This window comes from Polypterus senegalus, chromosome 6, assembly GCF_016835505.1.
Source record: "Polypterus senegalus isolate Bchr_013 chromosome 6, ASM1683550v1, whole genome shotgun sequence".
NCBI classification, from domain to species: domain Eukaryota; kingdom Metazoa; phylum Chordata; class Cladistia; order Polypteriformes; family Polypteridae; genus Polypterus; species Polypterus senegalus.
In genome coordinates, this window is record NC_053159.1 from 110,464,290 (window position 1) to 110,475,921 (window position 11,632).

At 34.3% G+C, this 11,632-nt stretch overlaps 1 long non-coding RNA gene across 2 annotated transcripts in view; it reads left to right on the top strand.

The window, feature by feature from the left end:
- LOC120531393 overlaps nucleotides 1–11,632 on the top strand; it is a 32,093-nt gene that overhangs the window by 10,779 nt on the left and 9,682 nt on the right. The window contains exon 2 of one of the 2 annotated variants that reach the window (XR_005634098.1): nucleotides 4,039–4,098. This is a non-coding gene — a long non-coding RNA (uncharacterized LOC120531393). The remainder of the gene's footprint in view (nucleotides 1–4,038; nucleotides 4,099–11,632) is intronic. The other variant, XR_005634099.1, reaches the window with a different exon arrangement.

Sequence of the window (11,632 nt, forward strand, 5' to 3'; positions counted from 1 at the left end):
GATGATCAATTGACTAAGAGAACTTGATTACCAGCTGTTGGCTCAAATTACCATTGTAATTGACAACAGAAGTAATAATATAATTACTTTTTTGGCTTCTGCATCTTGGCATTTCTGATTAATCTTTTTATTTAATACTGAGTTACTGATTATTTATTAAAGAAATAAGTAGGCAATACCCAAAGTAAAAATACATTATTGGTTTATAATAAGCTTTCACTCCTTTTTGCTACTCTAATTCATTAGCTAGGAGTGTACCAGAATGTTTTATTCCACCTCCCTCTTGTCTGACAATAGAACTTAATGTACTACCTCATATAGACAGCATAAGTTTTAGATTGTGCATCCCTCTACACCAGTGGTTCCCAAACTCGGTCCTGGGGACCCACTGTGGCTGCTGGTTTTTGTTCCAACCAACATCCGTTTTTCATTGGACTCTTAGCCTACTTAGGTTAGTCGTTATTTCCCAGTTTCTGTGTTTTGGAATCAATGTAGAAATTACAAAACTAAGCTTGGTAGATTTTTTTTATTAAAATGGACTAAGCAGTTATATGGGGAATATGTAATTTTTTAAAGTTGTTAACAGTATTTTCAACCTAATTTTCATTCCTCTTTTCCAGGTGCTCTGGTTATTTAATTGATTATTTTCTAATTAGTGGGTTGTTGCAGCTTTCATCATCCTAGGTGTCTGCTATGCTGGTTGTTAATTGTCACTATTAGGGTTAAAAGAAGGGAACAAACTACACAGGAAAAGGGGAAAAAATAGGAAAACAACCAAAGCACTATAGTGCCACAACTGACGCTCCCTCAAAATGCAGGTAATGTGCTTCAACAAAAGTGTCTTATAAATGTAAAAACCATACTGTTGTGTTTTTCTGAATTCAGAATAAGAGAAGAATAAAAAAGACCAGCTAATTAAATGAGATCAGTTGTAATCGATTATGAATCTGGTGGGAACAAAAACCTGCAGCCACAGTGGGTCCCCAGGACCGAGTTTGGGAACCAGTGCTCTACACAGTAAAAGAATTTATTATTGATTATTTAGCCCCAACAATGAACTGGGCAATGAATTAACAACCACAACATAACAAAACAATAGAGGAAGAATCTATATTGATTAATTAAACTCTTCTCCGGTTTATTTATTGGCTATAAAAAAAAATTACAGTATACTGTATTTAAAGATATACATACTGGTATATTAATTAATGAAAACATTATTGAGGCCTTTCACTAGATACAAATATGCAGCAAAAAATAATTCTTGAGGGTATAAATCTGGTGATTGTTTAAAAAAAAGCAAACTAAGCAATTTTATCAAGCAGACATTTATTACTTGCACGCCAGTGTTATTATAGAGGGAAGAAAATTGTTTGCAAAGTTTAATATAAATTTGCAAATAGTACTTATCTTTTCCATTTACTTTTAGTTCCTGTTCATGAATGAAAAATATTCAGCCTCCCACTTGCTGTTATTTTCTTTAACTTACTTGTAGTTCTTTCATAAAATGAATTGTGTCTGCCACCTTGATCTGGAGAAGTCTTTTGTTGTACTTTTATTATCTCCATTTCTTTGTATTCATACCTAAAACTTTACAAGCACTGACTATTCAAATGTTCACGTTAAACTTTATGACATTTTTGTGTTGCATGCCCAATCCACAATATTCAAGTCAGCAACTTTTAATATTGGGATAATGTTCCCAGAATGATGTTTGATTTTTTACTTACGCAAAGCACATTGGTCACTGTTTCTTTACCCAATCTATTCAGGAGCAAATCTCTGTGATTTAGAATTGTATCACTTCTGAGTACAAAAGGAGACATGATTTTATATTTCCAGGTCACTTCAGCTAAAGTTAAAACACAAACGTGCAAATAGAGCAAAATGTTTCTGGAAAAAGTTTTCTTTACCTAAAAACATCTATTTATTAATTTTACTCATGTTGCAACAACAATCTACTGTTAAAATAAATGAGTTTTAGAGTTACTAGGTGGTAGTTTCTATGACCTATATAAAATGTTAACATTCCAAGTTGCATCTTGCCATATACAGTAGTTTTGGTCTTATTTCTGCATGGTAGTGCTATGTTTGTTTGAACTAGTTTGAAACCACAAGCAAGCTACAATGAGAACCCCGCTCTAGAATACTGCACTGTGGTGTTAAAAACAACTTTTGTATTTTATAAAAATGTAAAAGCAGTTTTCTGCACCAGCTGTTGTTAAAGGATGTAAAGTGGCTGAGTACTAACACACATACTGTATTTTCTGTTTTGGTTTCATTCACTTTCTGAATCTGGTTAATTTCAATGCAGAGTTGTGGGGAGACTGGAGTCTATCACAGCACCATTCGAAACAAGCTAAGAACCACCATTTGCTGGGATTTTAATCCATCAAGAGGCACATTCAGACAAGCATCTACACCTGTTTATAATAGACTAAGCAAATCTCAACTAAAAAATGTCAAACGATGTAGACGTATTTGATTATCTTTACATAACTTTACATATTTACATGTTTACATAATTTGTAAATTAATTGCCTGTATTTTAATTAGAATCTATTACTGAGTACTCTTCTCTATTTGATGTAAATATCAATTTTAAAAGTAGTTTTTTAATAAAAAGTTTGCACTACAGATATTTTTTAAAGTGGCTGAGCCTTTGGTACAATATATACCATCCTCTTATTGTTTACTGTAAAATGAAACTGCATACTTTGTTTTGGAGGTTTCTTATTAGATTCATAGAATTCTAAAGGCTCTTTGGGTATAACTTCTTTACAGCTGAACCATCAATATTTTATCCATTATAGAGTCCTAAGGAAACATAGTCCATACTAACAATATTGAGTTCAAGACAGGAAGAAGTCACACACTCATTGACCCAATCACAATAGACTAAGTTATAGACAGCAGTTTACCTGATATGCAAGACATTTGGAAAACACATGTGTTCCCAGAGAAAATCCACACAAGGAGAAGGTACCAGCTCTAAATAGCACTTGACTGGGCTAGGATCCAAATTCAACCAATAGGAGGTATAAGGCAGCAGTGCTGCAGGTGCACTATCATGACACATTCAACAGAGATGGGCTTTTCTAAACGGAAAAGGCCAAAACAATTTTTACTTTTTAAGTGACAAATCAAGAAAAAGAGCAAACAAAAAACAGATTTACTGTCCACCACAGAAACCAAACTGATTGGATGAAAATGACAAGTAATGACATAATGGCTTATTTTTATTATCTACATATGACACATGAAATGTAAATATACGGCCACTTTTATACATTAATGACAATTGCCTCAATAATTATGTCGGAGTACTATTAGAATTCCCAGGAACAGTCTGGGTGTCCAGCTATTCTCCTGTAGCTTTATCATAGCATACCATGACAAGATTGTGGGTGGCTTCAAAAAGGTTTATTTACACTGCCCTCCATAATGTATGGGAGAAAGACACATTTTTCCTTAATTTACCTCTCTATTCCAGTTTAAAATTATAAATCAAACCATTCAGATTAAAGTGCACATTGCAGACTTTAATTTAAGGCTTTCTGCATTCATTTTGATCTAGGGCTGTCAACCGTCCTTATTTTCCCAGACATGTCCTAATTTTTAACGCGTCATGGACTGTCCAGGAGGAATTTATAAAATTTTGAAAATGCATGCAATTTTGCCTCCTAAAATTTGAAAATCTCCATATCCTTATCATTGGTAAAAGTTGAAAGCTGTACACCAATGAGAATTTCCAAAAGTAGTGCACACACTTTTTTTCCCCAGAATCTTCACTTCTATGCCAGTAGTAAACAACGCAGATGTTGACGAGAATAGTCAATATCTGTTCAATTTGACTTTTTCACTTAATCTTTTGAATTCAGCCTTATCTTTTTGGTGAGCAGGCAGTTCATTATAATTGTTGTTCCTTTCCTTAATTATTTGTAATCCTAATTCACCGTAACTAAGTAAATTTATTTAAAATTGAAATTACAATTACATGTTTTCAATGTGAGATCTAATTTTCGATTCTTCTTTCAGCAGCTTGGTTAATCAAGAAAATTCATACATCCAGGTACAGTCTGTCATATTTAAGTGAGCGTAAGTACTTCTTTGTAATATTTTATTGGAAAATATTGTTATTACCACTCATTATTCCAAAATTGATTTATAATTGTAAATAAATTAGCCAACTGTTAAAGTTTCAGTTAATTAAACACATATGTATTCTGTCATATAAATGCAATATCTTTTTAGTTATTAGTTGATCAAGTAATAAGTTACTTCTTCAAGTAATTTAATAATATTTTCATAATTTTTTCATTTACATAAAATCAGGAATACCCATTATGGCGAAAAGAAAATGCAAGTTCACAGACGACTTGAACAATAAATATCCTTGTTTTCGAAAGGGCAGAACAAATTCAATTAAGGGGCTAATGCTCACAAGATTCAATTTCAGTAGCATGCTATGTAAAAATGTCTATTCATATTTATTCAAGAACCCAGATTTACTGAAAAAATAGCTTCAATTTAAAAATATAAAAGAATGTAGATAAATACAAATAAACTACAGTACATTGAAAAGAGTAAAAGTTTTTTTATTTTACTAGAAGTGAATTTATCATGTGTATCTTTTTTACAGGTTTACGACAGTTAAGCTATCCAAAATAGAATGGAGGGAATTAAGTCTGTTAATTTAAGAGGCTTGAAATATTCAAATTTAATGGTTTATTAGTCTGCCAGTGACTGTGATTGTGGTCATCATATCATTATAGTGATAAACTGCTACTAAAGGTTTATATCATTTAAAAAAATATATATAAGACAGTAGAAAGGCGTATTATGGCATCACAGGGAAAGGCGACCTCAAAAGTCCTCATTTTTCGACCCAAATGTCCTCATTTTCAGAGAAAGAGAGTTGCCATCCTTATATCGGTCAAATCTTGTAAAAATGGCAACACTTTTTCTGCATGGTCTCCCATTTCAGGTAACAATAATGTTTGGGATTTAGCAACGACAGTTATATTAAAGCAGTCTTATTTAGGGCTTTGATGCCTATCTCTCGCATTCAATGACCGTTTGAACTCTGCAATTCATAGACTTCACAAGGTGCTGCTTATGTTATCTTCCAGTTTTTTTAGTTGTGAAAAACTTGTATGTTGCCTTAGCTAGTATGTTTAGGGTCATTATCTTGTTGCAGGGGAAAGTGCTGTCCAGCGAGTTTGGAGGCATTTACTGGAACTTGAACAGATGTTTCTATATGTCTCAGAATTTATTGTGCCACTACCTTCAGCAGTTTCATCATCAGTGAAGATAAGTGTGCCAGTACCTGTGGCAGCCATACATGCCCAAGCTATAACACATCCCACCATGTTTAACAGATGAGGTGGTATGCTCTGGATCTTGGGCAGTTCCTTTTTGTCTTCATACTTTTACCATCACTCTGATGCAGGTTCATCTTTGTCTCATTTGTTCTCAAGACATTTTTCCAGAATTCTGCAGGCTCTTTTAAGTACTTTTTTACAAACTGTAATCTGGCCATCCTGTTTTTATGGCTAAGTTGTAGTGTACATCTTGCAGTTTGGCCTGTGTATTTGTGTTCATGAAGTCTTCTGTGGATAGTCGACTCTGCCACATCCACATTTGCCTCCTGAAGGCTGTTTCTGATCTGTTGGACTGATGTTCAGGGCTTTTTCTTTACTTTAGTGAGGATTATAGTCATGTCATCGGCAGTGGAGGTTTTCCTTGGCCTACTAGTCCCTTTGCGATTACTGAGCTCTCACCTGTGTTCTTTTCTTAATGATATTCCAGACAGTTGATTTTGGTAATTTTGAGGTTTTACAGATGTTTCTAATAGTTTTTTTCAGCCTCAAAATGGCTTCTCTGACTTTCATTGGCTCAGCTCCTGTCCTCATGTTGAACAATGGCAACTACAAACTCCAAAGGTAGTCTGCAGGTAGAAGCCTAGATATCTTATGCAATACACTTGAGTAATCACAAACACTTGTGATGCCATTTGTCACAAACAATATGGTGTACTGAAATTGGGGGACCATGTAGAAAAAGTGTTCATTTCTACATGGTGAGACTGAAATGTATGCACATACCTGTAAATGAAATTCTGCATGATACTTTTGTTGTCTATGTAAATGTGACTGTTGTAGAGGTATGTGGATAGAAAGCACATCTGTATTTCCATTTAATTTAAATGTGATTGCTCTCCCTTTTTGTCCAACTCAAAATGTGATGCATTACCAGCATGTTTAAACTTAGCGTTTTAATGTATTACCATCCAATCTTGTTGCACATTAATGGAGATGTAAACGGATGTGCTTTGCTTTAGCAATAAATTCTCACTTGTGCCCTCCTAACTGCCACACTCACTTGACTTAATGCACTGACTTGGGCACCTTCCACGAGCCTTGTTATGGTGTGGTCTTTCAAATCCCAGAATACAACATACTTTGATTCACAGATGCACTCTTTGTGCCGAATGTCTTTGATTTATTATTTTCTTCAGGTGCAGGTTTGCAGTTTTACTTTTGTTTGGTTTCCCTTTTAACAAGTTTGTTACTTTATTGTATTTTCCATCTTAAAGGTGACATTAATGCAGATTTTAGATACATGTGTATTTTTCTTTCAGCTTTTTACTTTATTTGGCTAGCTAAGTGCATTTCTTCTATGAGTTATATGTCCCAGTTATGAATCCTGACAATATTTAGCTATACCAGATATAGAACAAAAATATTTCAACTCTGGATTTCTACCTAGTCGCTGAACTGCTGGTCAGCTACACTTTACAACCATAACATTTTTTGAATTGCATATTCAATATAATGTGTATTGTTTTATATTTCTATAATTAAATTGTTCTATAGTGGTAGTAACATGAATAATTTGTGCAATTTAAGTAGACCTGATTCTACAACATTGCAGTCAGGTCCTATATAATTATACATCTCCTCTTATGATTCATATAATTCTCAGCAACCCTATCAGTGGAGAGTCAGATAGCCCAGACAATGGCAATTCTAAGTCTGCAAAGAAGAAGGCAAGGAAAAAATATATTTTGATTTTTGTATTTTCATTATTGAAAAGAACTTCATTTAAACAGTATTATTATTTACTTGTTAAACCTGGCATTCTAATTGTAAAAAGGAACTACTTTTAAGCAATTAACCTATTCATGTTTATACTATATTGTTATATTTTATATCATCTGCATTTACACATTTTGCAAATAAAATATGCTAAATTTCAAAATGTACAATTATTTATCTAATAACTGTAGTAAACTGCTGTTGTTCTTCTGCATCATTTACCAAAAATTGTGAACCTTGTTAAAGGAAATGCATACCTATAGTCCACATAAAATGTATACAGTATATATAAATATAAGTATACAGTATATGTAAATATAGAAATACTTTCATAATCCATTTAAACCTTAAAATTATAAAAGATGTTATATAAGTACAGTAATATCAAAGCATGCTATAGCAATAATCCTACATTCTGTGACATAATAGTTTCAGAAAAAAGTTTGGTGGGGATTGTGCCATATACACCTAAGGCAGCAAAAATGGTACATCCATTTTTACCATTCAGCGCTCATTTCAGTCATATGGCTGCTATTAGCCTTCCTAACCTGCTCGAGAGTCCAAGAAAAGAAAAGCTTATGAAGAAAGAATAGAGTTTCAAGAGAGAAGTGAGGTAGAATAAATAATTATGACGAGCAGGGAGGTTCTTGTGTGTCTTGTTTGTAAACTAAAAGTGCTAATATTTGCTTGTTGATGTATTCTCACCTGTGTTGCGTATAAAAAGTGTTATTTTTGGACCTCAGTAAAACTGAGTTTGACACCCCTGGTTTAGAATTACCAATCTTCCTATTTTGCATGATTTTGTTGCTATAGGAGGAAACTGGAATATGCAGAAAATATCCGTATAAAGTTGGGGAGTTTACACTACAAGAATTGATTTTTTAATATTCAGGTTATTTGAACGATTAAATTATACTTAAGAATGGTTAAAGCTCCGATTTCATTCAGTGAAATGAAAATATAAAAATGAAAATCAGACAATGTGCAAATGCTTAATTACAGTATTACATGTAGTGTATATTTTTCTAACTGCTGTACAGCTTGGATCAGTCTTAATTATAATAAGTATCCATTCATTAGAGTCACATCAAGTTGACACTTTATTTACAAATAAAAACAAAACTTTTCTATAATTTTTTTTAACTTATTTTCAGTTGAATAGCAATAATGTTAATTTAATATTTTAAAAATAGTAAAACAAAAGATACAAGTCATTTTAGATAAAGATACTTGTAACTATTGCACATAGTAATCCATCCATCCAATCTAGTAAAAAGCACTTTTTCTGTTATATGGTTGTGGACAGCTGAAACCTAACCCAGCTGCTTTAAGAACAAAGCAATAATCAGCCATGATTGTTATGCAAGTCCTCTAGATATAACCCGTGCCAAAATTATAGAATCACTACTCTTGGAGGATGTTCATTCAGCTGTTTTACTTTGCTGTAAAAAAAAAAAATGAAAAAATCACAGATAGAACACAAAACTATTTTACTTAACAGCTGAACATTCTGACATTGTAAAACATACCTCCAAAAATTAAATTAAATGAATCAATGGCGCATTTCTTCACACCAAGTAGAGGAAAAAATTATGGAATCACTCAACGATGAGGAAAAAATTATGGAATCATTAACCCAAAAAATTTCATTTAGTACTATGTTGCACCTCCTTTGGCTTTTATGAGAGCTAATAAAAAAACAATATTCTTCACCAATCAGATTAAATATAGCAGTTCACAGATCAGCTTTGCAGGATGAAGTCTTGTTATGGATCATTTTTTTCATTTTTCCACCATAAATTTTCAATTGGATTGAGATCCGGACTGTTTGCTGGCCATGTCATTGAGCTGATATGCCTTTCCTGAAGGAAGGTTTTAACGCTCTTTGTTCTGTGGCAAAATTCATTATCATCTTGAAAAATGACTTCATCATCACCAAACCTACTTTTGATTGATAGAATGAGAAAAGTGTACAAATTTTCAATGTACACCTGTGCATTTACTGTAGAGGTAATGATTGTCAGCTCCCCTGGTCCTTTACCTGTCATGCAACCCCATATCATCAATGTGTGTGGAAATATGTTTGTTTTCTTCAGGCAGTCAGCTTTATAGGTTTCATTGGAATAGCACCAAACAAATGTTCCAGCATCATCTCCATGGCCAATGCAGGTTTGTTATTCATCATTGAATATTACTTTCATCCAATGGCTTTCTTTAGCCCACTGTAACCTTTTTTCTTCTGTTTAGGTGTTAATGATGGTTTACATTTGGCTTTTCTGCATGTAAATCCCAATTCCTTCAGCTGATTTCTTATAGTTCGTTCACAAATATTGACTCCTGTTTCTGCCAATTTGTTTTTCATTTCTTTTGTTGTCCTTTTTCTATTTTCAAGGTATATTGCTTTGAATTTCTTGGTCTACCCGTATGCTTCCATTTTCTAACTTACCCATTTTGTTTGTGGCACGGCAGAATGGGAATAACCAACATCTTTTGCCACACTCTGTGTTAAATTACCTTCTTGAAAGAGTTTTATAATCACTTCAGTTGTTTCAGCTGACAGCTCTGTTGTTGAAGCCATGTTTTCTGTCAATCAGCCAGATGCAACAGCTCATTAAGCCCTCACTTTTAACTACAGACTAATTCACCTGAAATGCAAATGCAAATGACCAGGTGATTACATAATTTTTCCTCTACTCGGTCTGAACAATAAAATATGCCATTAATTACAACAATTTCATTAAATTTTTTGAGGTATGTTTTACAATGCCAAAATGTTCAGCTGTTAAATAAAATACAGTGGTACCTCGGTATACGTCTGCTTTGGAATAAGTCCAACTTGGTATACGTCCTGTTTGGACACGAAAAATTTTGCTTGGTATACGACCTTTGTTTGGAATACGACTCACGTGCTAACCTTGTTTACCTCTCTCGAGACAAAGCCACGACTGCCCACGAGCCTCAGTGCGCCAGTTGCTAGCATTCAGTGAACAACCCGCGCTATAACTCTCTGTGAACTTTCACGTGTGTGGTATAGCGGGTCCACAGCTCCTGTCAAAGCCCAGCTTTAAAATAAATAATCACCGCGCTCGCAGCTTGGTGAGGGGGCGTGGTGGTTATGTGGCTGAAGGTTGTCAGGGCGATTAGCGATGTGGGCGTTTCTTACCAAAGTGCACTTGTGAGGGACCGTCCACATTCATGATTGTTCCTGGGGCTGCTTATTTTGATAAACAGAAGTGCGAGTCGGCTAGGAGGGGAGGAAAAAGAAAGAACGGACGGGAGGTTGAGTGAGTAAGACAGCGAAGTAACTGAAGTAGGCAGAGTTAACGTCAGCAGCAAGTAGGGCGACTCCCCTATTGGGAAGCGGGGGGGGGGCGCCAGGTAAAAAGGCACCGGGCTTCTTCTTGGTTTTTTTTTTTTTTTTAAAAGAATACTTCCTGCTCTATTTTAACTTCGTTGTTTTTAAGAAGACTTTTTCTATTGTTTTTAACCTCCACGTTTCACTTCTGATTTTATGGATTATTTATTGGAACTTTGGAGACTGCACTTTAATTTGAACACCTTGTTTTGTTAATTGTTTTAATAAAAGCACTTTGCACTTTTTCACCATCCCCTTGCTTTGTTGTTACCGATGAGCTTGGCAGTGAGGCACATTACCGACGGTGTAGGGTTCAAGGGCTCCCCGACAGCGGATGGGAGCATACAGCAACCTGCATCGTCACAACGTGATTTTGTGTTTTTTCGCGTAAATTTTAATTGATTGTTGAAAAGTATGAAGGTGGCATGCGTATCCGGGACATGGCTGTTGCATACCATTTGCCGAGAACGACGGTATCTACGATTGTGAAAAACAAAGATGTTATTAAAAAGTAAAGTGAGGTAAAATTTTCATTTATTTCATCTAATTGCTTTTGTATTTATGTATTTTAGTATTAAGCAGTGTTTAAATTATTTTATACAACCCCATCAATGTATAATATGCCAATAGCAATAGGATTTTTTTTTCATGGGAACGGATTAATCATTTTCCCATTATTTCTTATGGGAAAAATTTGTTTGGTATACGTCCTGTTTGGTATAAGTCAAAGGGTCTGGAACGAATTAAGGACATATACCGAGGTTCCACTGTAATTTGGGGTCACATGCCTGCTTTGTTTTTGTTTTGTTTTTTTTTTTCCTTTTGGGAACAAAGTAAAACAACTGAATGAACATCTGATTTCATAATTTTTGCCAGGGATTGTATTAACTCTAACAGAAAATAGGTGTCTATGTTACACATTATAATGTTTTGGGGAGTTGGACTGTAAAAGATTAGAACCCCCTAGATACAGTGGCATGCAAACATGTGGGCATCCTAGCTTAAAATGCTGTGAATAGTTAAGTGAGCAGAAGATGAACTGTTCACCAAAAGGCATAAAGTTAAAGATTACATTTCTGCATTTTATGCAACATTAGTGTATTGTTTTTGTTTTGTACAATTGTACAGTGAAAAAGGGAAACAAACACCATGCAAAAGTTAGAGCACCCTAATATAT